We start from the raw sequence: 24451 nt of genomic DNA, 5'->3' as shown, positions 1-24451 counted from the left end.
GGAGGCCTGGCATGCTGTGATTCATGTTGTCGCAAAGAGTTGGACACGAGTGAGCGACTGAATTGAACTGAACTGTACTGAAATGATCAAGTCCTTAGTTACTGCAGCTGCCACCAGTGTTGCCTGAAGGACTGATTCCAGACTGAAAGAATAGATACTAGCCCTACTTAAGGTGTTTATCAAAGGAATTATTTCAAGGAGCCCAGATTTTTGCATATTCGCATAAGTAAAAAATATCTCAATCCATTCACTTGTGGTGTCCAGTGTTTCTTCATTAACCATAATATTTGGACATTCTCCATACCTGATCATTGTACCAAAACTTTTGTAAAACCTGGCTCCATCTATCCTTGTTCATAGCAGCCTTTTTGCAATACTTGAGAAGTTACTCCTCATGATGAAATCCTTCTTAGGATGAGAGTCCTGCTGAAGAAAACATAATTCTCCACTTTTAGGCTATGCATTTTTCCCAGTCAGTAGCACACAATCTCGGAGCACACACAAGCCACTCCAGCATTCTTGCCTAGAAGATCCCATGGATGGAGAAGCCTGGTAGGCCGCAGCCCATGGGGTCGCTAAGGGTCAGATACGAATGAACGACTTCCCTTTCACTTTTCACTTTCACACATTGGAGAAGGAAATGACAACCCACTCCAGTGTTCTTGCCTGGAGAATCCCAGGGACAGGGGAGCCTGGTCGGCTTCTGTCTATGGGGTCACACAGAGTCAGACACGACTGAAGTGACTTAGCAGCAGCAGAAGCACACATTCTAGTATTGCGATATAAGGGATTCTTGTGCAGCACCTCAGTTTTAACCTATGCTTACTAATTCCTACTTACTATAGTTCTGAAAGTCAAAGGTCTGCTATTACTTATTAAAACTTGAGGGGATTCATGGATTCATAAAATCGTGACATCATTTTATGAAAACATATCACATTTGTTTGCTTTATTTTAGGAACCCCTTCTTTACGTTTATGACAAATTAGTGAAGTGAAGGGACACCTAAGTGTAGAGTCTGAACTTATTCTGGCTAACTTCAGTTCAGTTCAGTTCAGTTCAGTCGCTCAGTTGTGTCTGACTCTCCACGACCCCATGAATCACAGCACGCCAGGCCTCCCTGTCCATCACCAACTCCCGGAGTACACTCAAACTCATGTCCACAGAGTTGGTGATGCCATCCAGCCATCTCATTCTCTGTCGTCCCCGTCTCCTCCCGCCCCCAACCTTTCCCAGCATCAGAGTCTTTTCCAGTGAGTCAACTCGTCGCATGAGGTGGCCAAATATTGCAGTTTCAGCTTTAGCATCAGTCCCTCCAATGAACATCCAGGATTGATCTCCTTTAGAATGGACTGGTTGGATCTCCTTGCAGTATAAAGGACTCTCAAGAGTCTTCTCCAACACCACAGTTCAAAAGCATCGATTCTTCGGCAATCAGTCTTCTTCACAGTCCAACTCTCACATCCATACATGACCACGGGAAAAACCATTGCCTTGACTAGACGAACCTTGGTTAACTTAGTTCTGCATTTTAAGTTTGTTTGTTTGTTTTTGCTAAGTCTATACATACTAAAGCAGTCTTGGGTACATATTTTACTTGACATGTCCTGGATACTTTATTTGTCACTTTCACAAGTTGGCCAAGGACTGATTTTCTTTCTTCAGTGAAACAAACTGATTAAAATTTGGAGCATAATTAACTTACAATGTTGTGTTAATTTCTGCGGCCCAGCGAAATAAATCAATTATTAGTAAATATAGCAGAGCCTCCCTTTTGAGTGGTCCTCCCATCTCCCTCTTGTACCTCCTCTCCTACCCCACAACCCACTCCACTAGATCTCTCCATAGCACTAGTTATCTACTACGTACTTGGTATTTTACATATGTCTGTGCAATTTGTCAATGCATTCCATTCTCTCCTTCCCACACTGTGTCCACAAGTCTGTTTTCTATGACTGCATCTCTTCCTACCCTTCAAATGGGTTATTCAGTATCTGTTTTCTAAATTCCACTTATATATATATTAATATGCAATTTTGATCTTTCTGTTTTCTAATTCCTTCACTGTGTAATAGGCTCTAGATTCATCTGCAACCCTGCGAATAATCCAACTTTCTCCCTTTTTATGGGTGAGTAATTTTCCATCCTATATATGGACTATAGCTTTTTTATCCATTTTTCGTTTGATGGACACTGAGGTTGCTTCCCTTTATTGGCTACTCTAAATGGTTTTACAATGGTTACTGGCATACACATGTACTTTTTGTTTAAGGTTTCCTTTTAGTGTATGGAAAACAGTGTGATTATTGGGTTATAGGCAGGGGGTTTCTCCTTTCTCCACACCTTCTCCTTCATATATTAGTATACAATCATATAAATATATATGTAGACGTATATATTTACTTCTTTATTTGGTTGCAACAAACTTCAATCGCTGCATGTGGAGTCATATGAAATCTCAATTATTCACGTATGAAAACATCTCCCAGATTTGTAAACTTAAAATAGAGGATTTTCAGTGATTCAGAAATTAAGACCTGTGCTAAACAGTCAAACATTGAACAGCTATATTTCATGTATTTCCCTAATACCATAAAGAGTTCTCTGTATTTCTTAGATGAAAGCCTGGGTGAATATTTCCCTACATGAAACAGGGAATTAATATATTTTACACATGTAAAATCAAAGCCCTTATGATTATACAGTGGAAGTTGTAAACAGAATCCGGGGATTATATCTGATCGAGTGCCTGAAGACCTATGGGTGGAGATTTGTGGCATTGTACAGGAAGCAGTGATCAAGACCATCCCCATGAAAAAGAAATGCAAAAAGCAAAGTGACGTGGCCTTACAAAGAGCTGAGAAGAGGGGGCAAGCTAAACGAAAAGAAGAAAAGGAAAACTGTATACATTTGAATGCCGAGTCCCAAAGAATAGCAAAGAGAGATAAAACTTTCCTCGGTTATCAATGCCAATAAATAGAGGAAATAAAGAGAATGGGAAAGACTTCAGATCCCTCCTATAAATCAGAGATACCAAGGGAAAATTGCATTCAAAGAGGAGCACATTAAAGGACAGAAATGGTACAGATGTAACAGAAGCAGAAGCTATTTAGAAGAGGTGGCAGGAATACACAGATGAATGATACACAAAAGTTCTTCATGATCCAGTTAGCACAATGCTGTGATCACTCACCTAGAGTCAGAAATCATGGAATGTGAAGTCACGTGGGATTTAGGAAGCATAACTACAAGCAAAGCTCGTGGAAGTGATGGAATTCAGTTTAGATATTTCAAATTCTAAAAGATGATACTAGGAATGTGCTGCCATCCATATGCTAGTAAATTTGGAAGACTCAATTGTGGCCAGAGTACTGGAAAAGGTCAGTTGTCATTCCAACTGCAAAAAAGGCAATCCAAAGAATGTTCATGCTACGGCTTAGTTGTACATATTTCACACACTCGCAAAGTACTGCTCAAAATTCCCCAACCAGGCTTCAACAGAATGTGAACCATGAGCTTCCACATGTTCAACCTGGATTTAAAAAGGACAGACGAACCCGAGATCAAACTGCAAACACCTGTTGGGGAATGGAAAAAGCAAGAAAACACCAGGAAAGCACCTACTCCTATTTGACGATGCCAAAGATTTTGATTGGGTAGATTATAGCAAAATGGGAAATTCGACAAAAGATGGCACTACTAGACCATGTTATATACCTCCTGCGTAAACTGTATGTAGGTCTAGAAGCAACAGTTAGAACAGGACATGGAAGAACAGAATGGTTAGGAGTTGGGAAAGGAGCACGTTAAAGCTGTATATTGTCACCCTCTTTACTGAATTTACATGTAGAATTAGTCATACAAAAGGACACGCTGGATGAATCAGTGTTTGCAATCAAGGTTTCTGGAGAAATATCAGTAACCTCAGATATGCAGATGACAACGATTGACATGGCAGAACTTCAAAAGAACTAAAGAGTTTCTTGAGGAAAGTGAAAGAGAATGAAAAAGATGACTTAAAACACCACATCCAAAATGAGAATCATGGCATCTGGTCTCATTACGTCATGTCATAAAGATGGGGAAAGAATGGAAACAGTGAGAAACTTTACTGGGGGAGGGGGCTCCAAAATCACTGCAGATGGTGATTCTGGTCAGGAAATCAAAATACACTTTCTCCTTAGAAGAAAGGTTATGACCAGGCTAGACAGCATATTATAAAGCAGACAAAGTTTGATCTAGTCAAATCTACGTACAGAGTCAAGTAGAAGTGAGAATTGGACTAGAAAGAAATTTGACCTCCAAAGAATCAATGCTATTGAAATGTGGTGTTGGAGAAAACTCTTCAGAGTCCCTTTGACTGCAAGGAGATCAAAGAAGTCAATTCTAAGGGAAATCAGTCCTGAATATTGATTGGAAGAACTGATTCTGAAACTGGAACTTGAATATGTTGGCCACCTGATGTGAAGGACTGACTCACTGGAAAAGATCCTGATGCTGAGAAAGATTGAAAGCTGGAGGAGAGAGCGAAGACAGAAGATGAAATGCTCGTATGGAATCACTGACTCGATGGGCATGGGTTTGAGCAGGCTCTATGAGCTGCTGATGAACGGGGAAGCTTGGCAGGCTACAATCCATGGGGTCAAAAAGGGTTGGACAGGACTGAGTGACTTAGCAGAATTCACCGTACTTACTTAGGTTCTCAGGGAAAGGAAAGTGATAAAGAACACTCTTACCCATCAACTGATAATCCTCAAAGATTCCTAATGCTCCCTAAGTGTTTTCACTGTTTCCTCAGAGATTCAGCTGGGATGAACATTCTATTAAATGGGTAAGATCTCCTAGGAAACAACGGAAGGGACATAATTTAGAGAAAGGGATAGAAGAAAGTAAGCACATCAGGAAGGCAGCATGACCTGGTCAACAACATACAGAACTCTCCTTTAATTCTTCCCACTGATTTCCTTCTAAATCCCGAGGATAAGACCTGACCAATCATGAGGACTGGTCGTTGCAAAGGGCAATGACCAAGGCATTGCTGCCTATTGATTTAGTGATGACACAAAGCAAGCACATCATGGTAATCACACCTCCGTTAACCAAGACAATAGGCGGCAGTAGCCTTTGGGGAGATTAGAGGATCACAAGGTCTCCCACAATGTGTTGGAGCCACCTGGGCCTTTCCCACAGAGAGTTTTCCAGGTGTGTTGAAGTCCCTTTTTAAAAGTTCTCATCTATGGCCCCCAGTCTTACTGCCAGTCCTCTGGATTTGTGAGAAACCCAAAAGACCACGATTCTAGTTTGCAAAGTGCACAACTGATGAAAATAAATAAATAAATAATACCAGTCCAAACTGAAGGGCCTATGAATAATCACATGTTCCTCGGCTCTAAGAAGGGCCATTAGAGCAGCAAAACCACAGCTCCAGGCAAGTTCTTTGTTAACACCTGCAGCCCTTCAAGGCACATACCAGTTATTGATAAAGAGTGTAGATTGTAAGTCCTCTACCAACTTGAGAAATTGGGTCAACAAGACCTCTGAACCCCCCGTCTTAGCCAAGCCTAAAGGAGAGATTGTGTGCACATCAGGCCAAGGTATGTTTAACTGGGAATATTTGGAGGGAACAGCTCAAGGTATAGGAGACTATAGAGAAGGCTTGCACCCAAATGAAGTCATACAGAAATCCTTTTGTACAGTTTCACAGAGAAAATGTTCATCTCCCAGATGACCCAGTTGATAGGATTCAAGTCACTAATAACATTCAACGTAGCCACATGTCAGTGCAGATTCCCACTACGTAACTTCAGAAGCTTCTGTACTGGCCTGTCTGCAGCCTCTGGTTTCCATTCCTAAATTATGTTCATTCAATCAGCAGAGAGTTTGAAATACAGACAATGGGTAGTCACCCCTGGACGATGAAGAAGACTGTAAGAACAAAGAATCTTTCCAGGGCAAGGGACAAAAGACACCACTGGCTGGTGATAAGATGGGGGAAGTTGGAGAGGAGAATTAAGGGCAGATTTCAGAGTTAGCATCTGGTCTTTTGGGTGGTGGCAGCTGTGCCAGACTTGGCTTCAGGCCTTTGGGAGATATTTACAAAGGTAATAAATTAATGTTGTCTCTGTCCTCAACGAGCTTTTATAATCTTAAAGCCTCAGCCTATGATACTATACCAAGTACAATGCCATAGCTTAGAAATGCAGGAGATAGTAATTTAGGGGAGGTTCTGGGAGACTTTCAGGGGATGTGTTCTATCAGACATTTTCTAACACTTAGTATAATTAATAAGGCTCGAGCCAGGACTCAATTTTATGCATATAGACTGTTCTCTTAGGCATATTTCAATTTTGAGACCCTATACCCTCATATCAGGGATTTCACTTTCTTGGTGAGTACTTCTCGACTCATAAAAATGGAAGATAGCAATAGCTTGGAAGTCACATCTTTGTATTAGAACTTTTCTATCAATTTTCCAACTCTACCAATTGTGCTGGGTAACTTCTTGCCACTTCTAAATATGGCCAACTTTAGAGTACCTCCTCCTCCTGTACCTGAGGCACTGCAATAAGTGTAAAAACAGACAACCTACAAAAGAACATTTACAGCTCATGAGTATTTGCTAATTTTCTCTTCAGTTGAAGTGTCCATAGGTGTGAGTGGGATATAAAAGCCCCCATTATAATTGTGCTACTGTTAATTTTCCCTTTTCTACTTGATTGCATTTACCTTACATATTGAGGGTTTGCTAAATAGCACAATGGTCTAGTTACACCTAATTGCTATATATAGGCATTACACTCATTAGTAATGGATACACCTTTCCTCAGGTGCACATGGAACAGCCTCCTGGAAAGATCAAATCCCAGTCCATAAACCTAGCATTGCTAAATTCAAACAAAAAAAAAAAAAGAAAGAAATGAAAGTGGAAGAATTTTGAGCATCTATTCCAATCACAATGAAGTAAGAATAGGTGTCAAACACAGAAGAAAAATTAAATAAATCTCCAAGCATATGGAGGCTAAATAACAGACATCTGAATAAGCAACAGATCACAGAAAAAATCAAAAAGGAAATCAAATTTAAATTCAATCAAAGGAAAATAAAAACACATGTACACCTGGGGCAGATTCATGTTAAGGTATGGCAAAATCAATACAATAACGTAAACTAATTAACTTCCGTAAAATAAATAAAATTACAAAAAGAAAATTAAAACACGACAACCCGAAACTTTGGGTTTCAGTAACAAGCAATGTTAAGATGGAGTTTCATAGCATATAAATCTGCCTCAAGGAAGAAGATGAACATCAAAGAAAGAGGCTACCTTTACATCTAAAGCAAACACAAAAAAAGAACACCAGTAGAATGAATAGAATCATAAAAATCAGAGCAGAAATAAGTGAAAAAGAAACAATAGTGACTATGGCAAAGCTCAATAAAATTAAAATCTGGTTCTTTTAGAACATAAATCAAAGACAAAGCATTAGCCAGAGTGATCAAGGAAAAAAGAAAAAAAAAAAGAGGGGGTGCTGGGGTGGTGGAGAAGAATCCAAATAATAAATTTGCAGATGAAAATAGAGTAATCACAACAGAAAACACAGACATATCAAAGGTCATAAGAGATTATTGTGAGAAATTATATGTCACATAAATGGACAACGTTGAAGAAATGGAAAAAAAATTCTTAGAAAGAATACCTGTCCATAAATGGACGAGCAAGTAGAAAATCTTATAGATGAAACAGAATCACGGAAATAAAACTTGTAATCAAGAATCTTTCAACGATCAAAAGACCAGGACCAGACGGTTTCACAGGTGAATCCTACTTTTTATTTTTTTAATTTACCAAAAAATGGTTTATGGAAGAACAAAGCCTTAACCAACTCAAACTCTTCCAGAAAATTGCAGAGGCTGATAAGCTCCCCCAACTCATTCTCCGAGGCCACCATCACCCTAATACCGAAACCAGAAAAAGATGCAAAAAAGAAAGAAAACTACAGGCTAATGTCACTAAACATATTGGTAAACATAGGTGCAGAAATTTTCCTGCAACTTCTAGCAAACAGAATCCAAAAACATATAAAAAGGTCATACATCATTACCTTAGAAGCATGTGGGCATCATCCCAGGGATGCAAGGATTCCTTAATATTTGCAAATCAATCTGATACATCATATTAAACTGAAAGATTAAAAAAATTATAATTATCTCAATAGATGCAGAGAAAGTCTTTCACAAAAGTCAACACCTCCTTATGATCAGTTCAGTTCAGTCGTTCAGTCGTGTCCGACTCTCCGCGACCCCATGAATTACAGCACGCCAGGCCTCCCTGTCCATCACCAACTCCCGAAGTACACTCAAACTCATGTCCAAGAGTCGGTGATGCCATCCAGCCATTCCATTCTCCGTCGTCCCCTTCTCCTCCCGCCCCCAACTTTTCCCAGCATCAGACTCTTTTCCAGTGAGTCAACTCGTCGCATGAGGTGGCCAAAGTATTGCAGTTTCAGCTTTAGCATCAGTCCCTCCAATGAACATCCAGGATTGATCTCCTTTAGAATGGACTGGTTGGATAACTCTCCACAAAGCAAGTGCAAGAGGAACATATCTCAACACAATAAAAGCCATATATGAGAAACCCACGACAAACAGTATCTTCAATGGTGAAAAATTGAAAGGATTTCCTATAAAATCAAGAGCAAGCCAAGGGTGCTCACTCTCACCACAACAATTTAACATTGATTTGGAAATCCTAGACACAACAGTCATAGAAGAAAATGAAATAAAAAGTAATCCAGGTTGGTTAAAAAAAAAAAAATGTAACTCTCACTATTTGCAGACGACATGATCCTCTACATAGAAAGCCCTAAAGACACCACAAGAATATTACTAGAGCTAATTGATGAATATCAAAATGTTGCAGGTTATAAATTATTACCCAGAAGCCCCTTGCACTGCTATACATGAACAATGAGAAAATAGAAAGAGAATAAATCCTCTTCAGTATTGCAATGAAAAGAATAGCATACTTAGCGGTAAATTTACATAAAGAAACAAAAATACTTATACTCATATAAAGAAAACTATAAAACAATGATGAAAGAAAGATGAGACAGATAGAGAATTATACCAGGTTGATGGACTTGAAGAAATAATATAGTGAAAATGAGTACACAAACCGAAGCAATCTATAGGTTCAATGCAACTCTTATCAAGTAAGCAATAGTATTCTTCACAAAACTAGAACAAATATTTTCACAGTATTTACACTTTCACAGTAAATATAAAAACACAGGGAAACCTCTAAAAGCAGAAGCAATCCTGAGAAAGAAGAATGAAATGGAGTAATCAACCTCCCTGACTTCAGACTATACTACAAAATTACAGTTATCAAGACAGTAGCACAAAGACAGAGATCTAGATCAGTGGAACAAAATAGAAAGCCTAGACATAAATCCACACATCCATGGGCATCTTAATTTTGACAAAGGAGGAAATAATATGCAATGGAGAAATAATAATCTCTTTAACAAGTGGTGCTGAGGGAAAAGGCATCAACCAGTTGTAAAAGAAGGAAACCATAACCCTTTCTAACAACATATGCAAAACTAAACTCAAAATGGATTAAAGATCCATATATAAGACTAGAAACTATAAAACTCTTAGAGGAAAACGTAGGCAGGACACACTTTGACGTAAATCACAGCAAGATGCTCTCTGACCCACCTCCCAGAGAAACGGAAATAAAACTCAAACAAACATATGTGACCTAATTGAAGTTAAAAGCTTTTGTACAATGAAGGAACCTAAAAGAAATGTGAAAAGGCACCCTTTGAAAGGGAGAAAATAACAGTAAATGAAGCCAAGCTCCTGAGAAGTGTTGAAGATAAAGAAAGACCATGGAAAAGTAGACCATTAGATGTCTGATTGACATAATAGTGTGGAAGAAGCTCTGATGAGAAATTGGCAATCCTTGTACATATCTTATTTGTTGTAGATATCAAGAAATCCATTTTTCTCCCACTGAGGTCTCATCAAGTCTCTCCCCTCATCACATACACTGCTTACAGGTGATGAACCAGCTTCCTCTGATATTTAAACCGCAAATTTCAACTTCTTCCTTACTTGATTGACAGGATTACTTATGACTTCGTTTGATATCCGCTTTTACTATAGTGATCAGTAGGAGACTATAAGCAATGTGAAAAAGCACCCTATGAAACAGAGAAAATAACAGGAAACGAAGTCACTGACAAATAATTAATCCTTACACTACAAAAGCAGCTCATGAAGTTCAATGCCTAAATGACAAATGACTGAAAAAAGAAATGGGTCAATAAAGCATAAGTACATGTTTTTTTGAAACTATCTTGGTTTTTCCATGAAACAGGGGACACTGACAATTTGATCTCTGGTCCCTCTGCCTTTTCTAAAACCAGCTTAAACATCTGGGACTTCACGGTTCACGTATTGCTGAAGAGTGGCTTGGAATATTTTGAGCATGATTTTAGAGTGTGAGATGAGTGCAATTGCGCGGTTGTTTGAGCATTCTTTGCCATTGCCTTTCTTTGGGACTGGTATGAAAACAGACCTTTGCCAGTCCTGTGGCCACTGCTGAGTTTTCCAAATTTGCTGGCACATTGAGGGCAGCACTGTCACAGCATCCTTTTTCAGGATTTGAAACAGCTCAACTGGAATTCCATCATCTCCACTAGCTTTGTTCCTAGTGGTGCTTTCTAAGGCCCATTTGACTTTACAGTCCAAGATGTCTGGCTCTAGATGAGTGATCACACCATCATGATTATCTTGGTCGGGAAGATTTTTTTTTGGACAGTTCTGTGTTCTTGCCACTTCTCCATTTCTCCTGCTTCTATTAAGAACCGATACCATACAATTTCTGTTCTTTATCGAGTCCATCTTTGCATGAAATGTTCCCTTGGTATCTCTAATTTTCTTGAAGATATCTCTAGTCTTTCCTATTCTGTTGTTTTTCTCTATTTCTTTGCATTGGTCGCTGAGCAAGGCTTTCTTATCTCTCCTTGCTATTCTTTGGAACTCTGCATTCAGATGCTTATATGTTTCCTTTTCTCCTTTGCTCTTCACTTCTCCTCTTTTCACAGTTATTTGTAAGGCCTCACCAGACAGTGATTTAGCTTTTCTGCATTTCTTTTCAGCGGGGATGATCTTGATCCCTCTCTTCTGTACAATGTCACGAACTTCCGTCTATAGTTCGTCAGGCTCTCTATCAATCAGATCTAGTCCCTTAAATCTATTTTTCACTTCGTCTGTATAATCATAAGGGATTTGACTTAGGTCATATCTGAATGGTCTAGTGATTTTCCCTATTTTGTTCAATTTAAGTCTGAATTTGTCAACAAGGCATTCATGATCTGAGCCACAGTCAGCTCCTGGTCTTGTTTTTCCTAACTGTATAAAGCTTCTCCATCTTTTGCTACAAAGAATATAATCAATCTGATTTCAGTGTTCACCATCTGGTGATTTCCACGTGTAGAGTCTTCTCTTATGTTGTTGAAAGAGGGTTTTTGCTACGACCAGTGCGTTCTCTTGGGAAAACTGCACGACAGACCATGCAGAAGTGATGCCGGTTGTGCGATGGACCACGCAGAAGCATAACCAAAAGGAACTACCCCTCGCCCGAGCTCTGGGTTGTGGCTGAGAGGAGCAACCCCATGTCCAAGTGGTGGCGACTGCGCAGGCACAAGAGGGCCAAAACGAGCTATTCCATGTTCAAGGTCAGGAGGTGCGGTAGTTAAGAGATACCCCTTGTCCAAGGTAAGGAGCAGTGGCTGTGCTTTGCTGGAGCGACTGTAAAGAGATACCCCACATCCAAGGTAAGAGAAACCGAAGTACGATGGTAGGTAATGCGAGAGGGCATCAGCAGGCAGACACACTGAAAATATAATCACAGAAAACCTGTCGATATGATCACAGAGTCTACAGTCTTGTCTAACTCAGTGTGGTTCACTGCAGAAGGGAATGGCAAACCACTTCAGTATACTTGCCTTGAGAACCCCATGAACAGTATGAAAAGACACAGTGATAGGATACTGAATGAGGAATTCCCCAGGTTGGTAGGTGCCCAATATACTCCTGGAGATCAGTGGAGAAATAAATCCAGAAAGACTGAAGGGATGAAGCCAAAGCAAATACAAAGCCGTCTTGTGGATGTGACTAGTGATAGAAGCAAGATCCAGTGCTGTAAAGAGCAATGTTGCTTAGGTACCTGGAATGTTAGGTCCATGAATCATGGCAAATTGGAAGTGTTCAAACAGGAGATGGCAAGTGTGAACATCTACATTCTGGGAATCAGTGAACTCAAAAGGACTAAAATGGGTGAATTTAACTCAGATGACCATTATATCTACTACTGTGGGCTAGGAATCCCTTAAAAGAAATGAAGTAGCTATCATGGTCAACAAAAGAGTCTGAAATGCAATACTTGGATGCAATCTCATAAACGACAGAATGATCTCTGTTTCCAAGGCAAAGCATTTAATATTAGAGTAATACAAGCCTATGCCCCAACCAGTAACACTGAAAAAGCCAAAGTTGAACGGTTCTATGAAGACCTACAAGACCTTTTAGAACACCCAAAAAAGAAGATGTCCTTTTCATTAGAGGTGACTGGAATGCAAAAGTAGGAAGTCAAGAAACACTTGGAGTAACAGGCAAATCTGTCATTCAGGTACACTTAAACTCCTTGCTTTATTATTTTCCTATTCAGGGTCTTGTCAATGTTCCTTTTGCCAGAGGTGTCCTTCCCTTCTTTCCGAATGTCTCCTACTGCCGAATGTCTCCTACTGAAACCTCGTCATTACTTGAAGGCCTAGATCAGACTCATTTTAATCTTCAAAAGCTCCCAGTGACACCAAGAAGCTTCCACAAATATATCAGTATCTGTAGTCTGTCCAAAGTCTATGCATTAATATGAATTCTTCATATTCAATACCACCATTTTTGACTCTATCTTCTCTTTAGACTAAGGTTTAAATAGTATAAATTGTGCTTTAGCACATCTATATATATAGCTTATAAATTCCTAACACATTTAAACACAGAAACTTTCGGATGAATAGCCATAGATAGGGCCTTGCCATTGCCTTCTCCACAAGCATGACAGATAACTTTAATATTGCTCATCGTTAAGACATTCATCAAAGAGATTCACAGCTAGAATTTTATATCTCTAGAATAATATATAAAAGAAATTTGTCTGTCAAAACTGATCACGATCAGAAACAGTTGCACTAGAGCTACTGCTGCTAAGTCACTTTAGTCGTGTCCGACTCTGTGTGACCCCATAGATGGCAAACTACAAGGCAACTCCACCCCAGCGATTTTCCAGGCAAGAACACTGGAACATTTCCTTTTCCAATGTATAAAATTGAAGAGCGAAATGGAACTCGCTCAGTCATGTCGACTCTTCACGACCGCATGGGTTACAGACTACCAGGCACCTCTGTCGATGGGATTTTCCAGGCAAGAGTACTGCAGTGGGTTGTCATTGCCTTCTCCGACTGCTGATGAGAACAATACAATGGAAATATGGAAAATGATGATACTGATAATAGTGGCTTGCACAGAGTATCAGGTTGCTTGGTGTAGTCCCTTGTCCAACCTTAGGGAAATGTGAGAATAACAGTAGCTTGAGAATGTACTACAATTTCATCAAGTGGAGAGTTCCTGAGGAAACCTCGTACTAATAACTTTCTGGACTTGAACAAACAACTTCCCTTATATGTCTATGTCTTCTAAATACTTAAGATATTTTCAGATTAGCAGCCGCCAAACTCTAAATTTTAACAATTTCTTCCTCAGATTATGTTGCATAGAGTAGATAAAATGTAAACTGTTTGAGATGGAACTATGGAATGAATGTGGGCCTGCAAAGCTCTGTCTTGTAATTTTTATTTTTCTCATAATCTTCATAATCAAACCATTTCCTTGGAACTGTTAAGTTCTTTCATATTTAGGTATTTTCAATACCAACCACTTGGTTATTTTGCTCCTTAGCAGGCTTTCTTCCCATATGTAGTGATCCAAAGATCAGAAGTAGCCTCTATTTCAGGGGTACGGTAAGTAAAAAGACCAATTTTTAAAGAGAGATGAAGCGTGGCAAGTTGGAGAGACTGTGTCCAGACTATCTGTCTTTTACAGTTCCCCACCCAGGTCTCTTTCATTAGGCACCCTTCAAGATCTACAAGCCCTGGCCACTAATCTCTTTAAAAAGTTCCCTAGTCTGAAAATAATTTCCTTTGGTCACATGAAAGCCTCCTCGTGTGAGAGGAGAAGATCCCATTTCCATGGGTAAAACTTAAACAGTGAGTGACTTGGAAACAAATGGCTTAATTCAAAGTGAGAAAAAATTTTGAAAAATTTATATACAAAGTGGTTCATTTTGTTCTACACTTAATATTAGATTCTGTACTCCTTCTGATATATCTTTGTTCCCTCTTTCCATTTCTCCTTGAAATCCTCAGCAATAAGTCAGTTGAAGAGCAATTATGGACTCTGATTTAAGGGATACTGATGAAAACATTCCCACTACAGGAGAGCAAATACCATTCACCAAGAAAAGGAAAGTGAAAGATATTTTTACTCTAACCACAATTTCTTTAAAGTAGAAATGCCCCTGTCTGTTGTTATTTAGTACTCCTGATGTAGAATTCTGAATTTTGTTTTGTTTGTTTGCTTTTATATGGCAGAAAGTGAAGAGGAACTCAAAAGCCTCTTGATGAAAGTGAAAGAGGAGAGTGAAAAGGTTGGCTTGAAGCTCAACATTCAGAAAACAAAGATCATGGCATCTGGTCCCATCACTTCATGGGAAATAGATGGAAAAACAGTGGAAACAGTGTCAGATTTTGTATTTTTGGGCTCCAAAATCACTGCAGATGCTGATTGCAGCCATGAAATTAAAAGACGCTTGCTCCTTGGAAGGAAAGTTATGACCAACCTTGATAGTATATTAAAAAGCAGAGACATTATTTTGCCGACCAAGGTCCGTCTAGTCAAGGCAATGGTTTTTCCCGTGGTCATGTATGGATGTGAGAGTTGGACTGTGAAGAAAGCTGATCGCCGAAGAATCGATGCTTTTGAACTGTGGTGTTGGAGAAGACTCTTGAGAGTCCCTTATACTGCAAGGAGATCCAACCAGTCCATTCTAAAGGAGATCAATCCTGGATGTTCATTGGAGGGACTGATGCTAAAGCTGAAACTCCAATACTTTGGCCACCTCATGAGACGAGTTGACTCACTGGAAAAGACTCTGATGCTGGGAAAGGTTGGGGGCGGGAGGAGAAGGGGACGGCGGAGAATGAGATGGCTGGATGGCATCACCGACTCTGTGGACATGAGTTTGAGTGTACTCCGGGAGTTGGTGATGGACAGGGAGGCCTGGCGTGCTGTGATTCATGGGGTCGCGGAGAGTCGGACACGACTGAGCGACTGAACTGAACTGAACTGAATCCTTTTTTATTTGCAGTTTTATTTTCTCTTTTTTTTTTTTTTTTACTTTAAAGTAGTGTATTGGTTTTGCTAGGTATTGACATGAATCTCCCATGTGTGTACATATGTTCCCCATCCTTAAACTCCCTCCTACCTCCCTTCCCATCCCATCCCTCTGGGTCACCTCAGTGCACCAGCCCTGAGCACCCAGTATCATGCATCGAACATGGACTGGAAATTTCTTTCACATGTGATAATTTACATGTTTCAATGTCATTCTCCCATATCATCTCTCCCTCGTCCTCTCCCACAGTGTCCTAAGACTGTTCTTTACATCTGTGTCTCTTTTGCTGTCTCACATACAGGGTTACCATTACCATTTTTCTAAAGTCCACAAATATGCATTAGTATACGCTATTGGTGTTTTTCTTTCTGGCTTCACTCTCTAAGTAAGGCTCTGGTTTCACCCACTCTTTAGAACTGATTTTAATGGCTGAGTAATATTCTACTACTGGAACAATAGACTGGTCCCAAATACGAAAAAGAGTACATCAAGGCTATATATTGTCAGCCTGCTTATTTAAGTTCTTCAGAGTACATCATGAGAAACCCTGGTCGGAAAGCACAATCTTGGATCACGATTCCCGGTAGAAATATCAATAACCTCAGATATGCAGATGACATCACGCTTATGGCAAAAAGTGAAGAGGAATTAAAAAGCCTCTTGATGCAAGTGAAAGAGAAGAGTGAAAAAGTTGGCTTAAAGCTCAACATTCAAATAACTAAGATCATGGCATCTGGTCCCATCACTTCATGGGAAATAGATGGGGAAAAAGTGGAAACAGTGTCAGACTTTATTTTTTTGGTTTCCAAAATCACTGTAGATGGTGATTGTAGCATGAAATTAAGACTCTTACTCCTTGAAAGGAAAGTGATGATCATCCTAGACAGCATATAAAGAAACAGAGACATTAATTTGACAACAAAGGTCCGTCCAGTCAAAGCTCTGGTTTTATCAGTGGTCAGGTATGGATGTGAGAGTTGAACTTGAAGAAAGCTGAACACCAAAGAATCGATGCTTTTGAACTGTGTAGTTGGAGAAGATTCTTGAGAGTCCCTTGGATTGCAAGGAGATGCAACCAGTCCATCCTAAAGGAGATCAGTTCTGAGTTTTTATTGAAAGGACTGATGCTGAATCTGGGTCAATATTTTGGGTACGTCCTGTGAAGAGTTGGCTCATTGCAAAACACCCTGATGCTAGGAGAGATTGGGGGTAGGAGGAGAAGGGGATGGCAGAGGATGAGATGGATGGATGGCATCACCGATTCGATGGACATGAGTTTGTGTAAACTCTGGGAGTTGGTGATGGACAGGGATGCCTGGCATGCTGAGACTCATGGGGTGCTAAGTCGGACACTACTGAGCGACTGAACTGAATTGAAGTGAATATTCCAGTGTGTATATTCATCACAGCTTTCTTATCCATTCGTCTTCAACGAATGAACATCTAGGTTGCTTGCATACCCTGTCTATGATAAACAGTGATGCAATGGAGATTGGGGTACACCTGTCTCTTTCAATTCTGGTTTCCTCTGTGTGTATGCCAGGCAGTGTAATCTGGGTCATATGGCAGTACTATTGCAGTTTTATCTTTTAAGGAATCGCCACACTGTTCTCCATAGTTGCTGTGCTAGCTTGCATTCCACCAATAGTGTAAGAGGCTTCCCTTTTCTCTGCAACCTCTCTAGAATTTATTGCTTGTAGACTTTTGGATAGAAGTCAATTTGACTGGTATGGAATGGTACCTTATTGTGGTTTTGATTTGCATCTCTGATAATGAGCATCATCATATGTTTGTTCGCCATCTGTTTGTCTTCTTTGGAGAAAAGTCAGCTCAGTTCTTTGGCCCAATTTCTGATTGGGTCATTTATTTTTCTGGAATTGAGCTGTAGGAGTTGCTTGTATATGTTTCAGATTAATTTGTTGTCCATTGTTTCGTCTGCCATTTGCCTTAATCATCATTTAAAAATATGCTTTTCCAAGAAGCTGATGATATTTTTTGGCTGATCTAGGGATGAATAGACAGAGTTGGCAGTTTTAACTTGCAAACAATATACTCCTTTCTTGGAGATAATTTTCTTTTTAAATCTAGAATTTATTAAGATTTATATGTTTAAGTTTTGTTTCTTATTTGTTTCATTATTTGGGCTGTATTTTTCAAACAGAGGCCTCTAATCCTGAACAGCGGTGAGTAAATCATAAACAGAAATAGTCATATGATTTGATTGTTTATTTCAACTGGAGAACATATCATATCAAAGAACATCAAACAGGTCAATATGAAATAGTCATCACATAAGAATGTATAAAACAAAGAAAAAAAATCTTCATTAGTAATTTAAAAGAATGTCTTATATACATTAACAGCAAAGAAAAATCAAGGGAAATAGAAAATTGGCATATGCACACAATGTGAGACCGAGATGAACAGAATAGAATGAAACATCAGTGTGTCAGGAAAATATCAGGATGCTGGTGGTTAGGAAACCACTGAAACATGTGGAGTTTAAAATCACACAAATGTTGGGCCATGTGGGTAGCAATAAAAACAGCAAAATGTGGCTGAATCTCAACATGATAAGGAGCCGATATAACATAAGTAGAATCTAGATAGGGTGAGGTGGGATAGAAAATGAAGTAGTAAAAAAAAAAAAAAAAGCTACACCTGTCAAGAACAGAAGGAGAACATTTGTTGTTATTTAGTCATTAAGTCAGCTCTGGCTCTTTGTCACCCCATGGACTTTAGCCTGCCAGATTTCCCTTCACTATCTACCACAATTTGTTCAGATTTCTGTCCATAGAATCAGTGATGCTATCTAACCATCCCATCATTGGCTACCCACTTCTCCTTTACCTTCAATCATTCCCAGCGTCAGGACACTATCTAATGGGTCAGCTCTTTATATCATGTGGCCAAAGGAAGAAAAACAAACAAACACACAAACCGAAAGATACCTAAGTATTCCAAGAAGAGGTGTTGAATCTGTTTAGGATATAGATTCAGAAAAAGCTTTTGACAAAATTTAACACCTAGGTATGATTAAACCTGTAGAGGAGGAGGGAATAAAGGGAATCTTCTTTAACATAATAAAGGCCATTTATGGATAAACTCACCACAAATAGTGTTCTCTATAGTAAAATTCTGAAACCATGACCCCTAATTCATGAATAAAAGAAATATGCTTCTTATTCACCATGGTTACTCAACACAGTCTTGGGACACCTAGCTACTGCAATCAGAGAATAGGAAGAAGAAGGAAAAAAGTTTCAAATGAAAAGGAAAATAAGAGGTAAAACTGTCACTGTTTGCAGATGATATGATACTATGCACAGAGAATCCTACCATACAACCAGATAATTCATAGCAGTACTCCATGAATTCAGGGAAGTGTCTGGCTATAAAATTAACACACAGCAATCTCTAGCATTCCTATAAACTGAAATCAAAAACAAATTAAGAAAGGAATCCCAGTCACCATTGCAAGAAGAATAAAATTCCCGAAAGTAAACCTGGGAAAAGATTTGTGTGCTGAATTGAATAAGACATGGAGGAAATAAATCAAGGGTGACAAAATAAATGGATAAATATAACATACTCTTTGACTTGGAGAATCAATACTGTGAAAATCGCTGTGCGACAAAAAGCAGTTTACATATTCAAAGCAATTGCTTTGAAATTACCAATGACATTTTTCACAGAACTAGATAAATTTTTTTTTTACAACTTGTTGGGAAATGTAAAAGACCTTGAATAGCCATGTTATCATCAGAAAAATAGACAGAACTGGAGGAATCAGGTTTCCTGCTTTCAGTCTGTAATTCAAAGTTGTAGTCATCCACACAGCATGAAACTTGCAAAAAAAAAAAAAAAAGGAATACAGCCCAATGGAACATGGAACAGATAGAAGACCCTGAAATAATCTCTTATCCAAATGCTTACCTAATCTATGACAAAGGAGGCAACAATATACAATGGAGAGAATATATTATCCTTTATAGGTGCTGCTGGAAAATCTTGAGAGATAAAGATGAAAGTGCAATTAGGACGCTCCCTTTTGTTGTTTAGTGGGAAGTCATATCTGACTCCTTGTGATGTCATGGACTGCATCAGGCAAGCCTCAATAGGCACTACCATCTCCCGGAGCTGTCCCAAGTTCATATCTATTGCATTGGCAGTGATGCCATCCAACACACTCATTCTTGTCACACCCTTCTCCTTCTACCTTCAGTACTTTTCATTATCAGGGTCTTTTCCAATGAGTTGGCTCTTTGCATTAGATAGACAAAGTATTAGAGCTTCAGCTTCACTAGCAGTTCATCCAACGGTTATTTTGGGCTGATTTCCTTGACGATTGACTAATTTGATCCCCTTGCTGTCCAAGGAACTCTCAAGAATCTTCTCCAATACCACAATTCAAAAGCATCAATTCTTCAGGATTCTGCCACTTTTGTGGTCCTGCTCAATCAACTCTATGTGAATACCGCAAAGACCACAGATTTGACTATACCAAAGTTTGTGAACGAACTGGTATCTTTTCTTTTTCACACATGTCTCGATTTCTCACAGCTTTTCTGACAAGAAATATTTGTTTTCTAATTTGATGGCCAAAGTCACCATCTGGAGTGATTTTAGAGCCCAAAAAGATAAAATACATCAATGACTTCCATTTTTCCCCTTCTATTTGCCATGGAGTGATAGGACCTGGTGCCATGATCTTAGTTTTCAGAATGTTTAGCTTTAAGCCAACTTTTTCACTCTCCTCATTCACTTTCATCAAGAGGTTCTTTTACTTCTTCTTCACTTTCTGTCAAAAGGGTGGTGTCATGTACATATCTGAGGTTAGCGAAATATGTCCCAGCAATCTTGCTTCCATCTTGTGCTTCCTCTAGCCCAGCATTTCATATGATGTACTCTGCCTATAAGTTAAATAAGTAGGGTGACAACATACAGCCTTGATGTACCCCGTTTCCTATTTGGAAGCAGACTGTTGTCCATGTCCGTTCTAACATGTTGCTTCCTGACCCTCATACAGTTTTCTCAAGGGGCAGATCAGGTGGCCTCGTATTCCCATTCCCTTTGGAATTTTCCATAGTTTATTGTGATCCACGCAGTCAGAAGCTTTGGTATAGTCAATAAAGAAGAAATAGATGTTTCTATGGAAGTCTCTTTCTTTTTTGATGAACAAGCAGATATTAGCAATTTGATCTCTGGTTCCTCTACCTCTTCTAAAACCAGCTTGAACATCTAGAAGATCAAGGTTTACATATTACTGAAGCTTGGCTAAGAGAATTTTAAACATTTCTTTACTAGCGTGTGAGATGGGTCTATTTGCGTGGTAGTTTCTGCATTCTTTGACACTGCCTTTCTTTGGAATTGAAATGAATGTTGACCATTTCCATTCCTGTCACCACTGCTGAGTTTCCAAATTTGCTGAGAGTGATCAACGAAATTTAGTACTTCTATGACTTCTAAAATCCAGCAAATGGTGACCATTTCAACTCTTATTCCTCTGATGTGTCTGACCCAGCTTAAACATCTGGAGTTCCCCAGTTCATGGAATGATGAAGAGAAGCTTAGTGGATTTTGAGCATAACTTTACCTGCTTGGAAGACAAGTGAAGTTGTGCAGTGTTTTTTTATCATTCGTTAGTACTGTCTTTCTTGCGGACTGGGGTAAGAATTTCCTTTTTCTAGTTCTGTGACCACTGCTAAGTTTTCCACATTTGCTGACATATTAAATGTTACACTTTCATAGCATCAATATTTGGAATTTTATGCAGCACTGACAGAATTCCATCACCTTCGTTAGCTTTGTTGACAGCAGTGCTTTGTAAGACCCACTTGACTTCACATTCAAGAATGGCTGGCTCTGTGGGATTCATCACAGTGTCCTAGTTATCTGGGGCAGTAAGATCTTTTTGTCCTAAAATTCTTTGTATTCTTTCCATCTTGTCTTGATCTCTTTTCTTTCTTTTAGGCCTTTCAACTTTCTGTCCTTTACTGAGCCCACCTGTGGATGAAATGTTGCATTTATATAGTCAGATTTTTTAAGAGATTTTTTTAGTCTTTCCACTTCTATTGATTTCTTATATATCTTTGCATTGTGTACTGCAGGAGTGCTTTACATTTCCTTTCTCTTCTCTGGAAATCTGAACTTTGTTTGGGTACCTTTGCCTTTTCCACTTTCTTTCTGCTGCTCTTCTTTCCTCAGCTATTTGTACATCCTCCTCCATGCTTTTCTTTTTCTTTGGCATTGTTTCACTCACTGTTTGCTGTACAGTATTTTGCACCTCCTTCCCTAGTTTTTGAGGTGCTCTGTTTACTAGATATAAACCCTGGAATCTCTTTGCCACCTGCACTGCATATTCATAGAGGATTTGATTTTCTAGTCCGTGGCAGGCCTAGTAGTTGTGCACCTGACCTTCTGAATTTGGCAGATTGTTACTGATGATCTGATCCATAGTGGGCTCCAGATTTTTTTTTTCCCCTGACCTTATACACTTCTCCCTTTGATTATATAGTAAGGCTGATACCATTAGGAACCATTTGCTGATGTCCATGTGTAAAGCCATCTCTTGTGTGGTTGTCAAAGGATCTTTGCTTTGATCACTACATTTTCTTAACAGAGCTTGATTAGTCTTTGTTCTGCTTCATCTTTTATTCCAAGGCCAAACTTGCCTGCTATTCCAGGTATCTCTTGACTTTGTCCTTTTGCATTCCAATCCCTTATGATGATAAGGACATCTTTCACTTGCTGTTAATTCAAGGAGGTGTTCTTGGTCTTCACAGAACTGATGACTCTGAACTTCTTCAGGATCAGAATTCAGGGCAGAGACTATCATTACTGTGATTTTGAATGGTTTGCCTTGGAAATGAACTAAGGTCATTCTGTCATTTTTGAGGTTGCACCCAAGTAGTGTGTAGTGAAGTGATTCTAAAATTATAGCAGACTGGGGAAGAAGAATCATAGGACAAATTGGAACATTGTCTTAGAGTATAAAAACTTGATTATTGCCTAAAAAATACCCAACGTGGAATCTGGGGAGAATAGAAGAATTTCGATGTGAGGAAGAAGACTCAGGGTGTGAGAGTTTAGCAAGATGAGGACAAAGAGCTTCTTTTTTATCCATTTCTGGAATCAATTTTAGGAGTATCTCTTTAAGAAGCTTGCTATGGCATTCAATAAGCAAAGTCCTTTGCATTGAAAATATGAAAGAATTTTTTGTTGAAGTGTCCGCTGTTGAGTTTTCTGAGAGTTGGAGTGGTTTCACTCACCACAGTCAGTGATATGTATTGATTCCAAGGAACCAAGAATAAATTAATTAAGGGAAACAATTACCTGTCTTTAGTAGGAATCTTGTGTGAGTATTAGTGATTGTGGCAGAAGCATGTGTGAGCCCCCAGGAGAAAGGAGCAGTGAGCAGGTGAAATCAATTTACCGCGGGGGGGGGGGGAGGTGGCGGGCATTAGCCACAGCATAGGAATCTGTGAATATGCATATATTTTTGAGAACCCATTTTGTTGTGGCATCCCTAAGGACTAGGTGAACAGATGCAATTTAAGCCAATTGGGTGAGACTGGAGTACTATTCTTAAAGAGAGAAGCCTGAGGGCAGGAAGAATGGAGCAAACCTCCAGCGACATTGCATTGTTTATAATGAGGGTGTTGCTACTCATAAATGACACTAATACTTTTCATTCTAAAGTTGCTGGCCACAGATGGCTCCACAAAATGCAAGAAGAGTGGATAGTGTGGATACTGGCATCACTGCCTGAAAGGTCTCATTTAAGGGTCTGTGCATGAATGAAAACACATCCTGTGGAAATTTGGAAAGGCTTTTAAAATGAGATGAGTTTTGTGGTTCAGCCACCAAATAATGTCCTTGGGGTGATTCTTTGATACCCCTCCCCCCCATAGATAGCAGCATTATTTGGCATTGACTCTCTTTGGGATTGGAATGAAAACTGACTTTTTACAGTCCTGTGGCCATGGCTGGGTTTTCCATATCTGCTGGCATACTGAATGTAGAACTTTCACAGCATCATCTTTCAGGATTTGAAATAGCTCAACTGGAATTCCATCGCATCCACTAGCTTTGATCATAGTGATGCTTACAGAGACCCACCTGACTTCAATTTCCAATATCTTTTTTGTACAGTTCTTCTGTGTATTCTTGCCACCTCTTCTTATTATCTTCTGCTTCTGATGGGTCTCTACCATTTCTGTCTTTTATTTAGTCCATCTTTGCATGAAATATTTCCTTGGATTCTCTAATTTGCTTGAAGAGATCTCTAGTCTTTCCCATTCTAATATTTACCTCTCCTTCTTTGAATTGATCGCTGAGGAAGGCAATCTTATTTCTCCCAGCAATTCCTTGCAACTCTGCATTCAAATGGGTATACATTTCCTTTTCACCTTTGCTTTTTACTTCCCGTCTTTTCAGAACTATTTGTAAACGCTCCCCACATGCATTTAAATTTTTGAAATTTCTTTATCTTGGGGATGGTGTTGATCTCTGTCCTGTACAATGTCACGAACCTACATTCATAGTTCATCAGGCTCTCTGCCTTCCAGAACTAGTCTATTAAATCTTGACTTGGGTATCAGGATTCTACAAAGGATGGTTTCGGTTTATTCTCCCACTGCACCTGGCCCCACAAGGTTAGGGTGACAAAATAAACAGGGATGTTTCCTCACCTGGAGAAGGAAATGAAAAATGCCATGGCTAGTAGAAGGAAAGAAATTATAAAAATTAAGAGAGAAGCAAATTCAAAAGAAACAAACGAGAACATAGCAGAAATCAACAAATATAAAAGCTGGTTCAATGAGACGAAAAATAAAATTGAAAAAAAAAAAACAAAAAACATTATCCACAGTCATCAAGAAACAAAGGAAGAAAAATCAATCAACAAAATTAGAAATGAAACTG

This window comes from Moschus berezovskii, chromosome Y, assembly GCF_049115385.1.
Source record: "Moschus berezovskii isolate FMDL1 chromosome Y, NW_MosBer_1.0, whole genome shotgun sequence".
NCBI lineage: Eukaryota > Metazoa > Chordata > Mammalia > Artiodactyla > Moschidae > Moschus > Moschus berezovskii.
This window is presented reverse-complemented; position numbering follows the sequence as displayed.